Source organism: Etheostoma spectabile, chromosome 22, assembly GCF_008692095.1.
Source record: "Etheostoma spectabile isolate EspeVRDwgs_2016 chromosome 22, UIUC_Espe_1.0, whole genome shotgun sequence".
Taxonomy (NCBI): domain Eukaryota; kingdom Metazoa; phylum Chordata; class Actinopteri; order Perciformes; family Percidae; genus Etheostoma; species Etheostoma spectabile.
In genome coordinates, this window is record NC_045754.1 from 15,197,107 (window position 1) to 15,197,418 (window position 312).

The 312-nt window shown below is 42.6% G+C and overlaps 1 protein-coding gene across 1 annotated transcript in view; it reads left to right on the forward strand.

Moving 5' to 3' along the window:
* mllt10 (MLLT10 histone lysine methyltransferase DOT1L cofactor) overlaps positions 1-312 on the forward strand; it is a 46,073-nt gene that overhangs the window by 43,225 nt on the left and 2,536 nt on the right.

Consider the following 312-nt stretch of genomic DNA (forward strand, 5'->3'; position numbering starts at 1 on the left):
CAGTAAGTGAGCAAAGTCTTGGTTCAAGATTGATGTTATGGAATGGTCAGCCCAATCCCCGGACCTCAATTCCATAGAAAACTTGTGGGGTGACATCAAAAATGCTGTTTCTGAGGCAAAACCCAGTAATGGAGAGGAATTGTGAAATATAGTCCAATCGTCCTGGGCTGGAATACCTGTTCACAGGTGCCAGAAGTTGGTCCACTCCGTGTAAAACAGATGTGAAGCATGTCTCAGAAATAATGGTCCTGCAACTAAATGTTAGTGCAGTACTTCAAAGTAAAGCAAACCCTTGAGACATTTTTTCAGTTC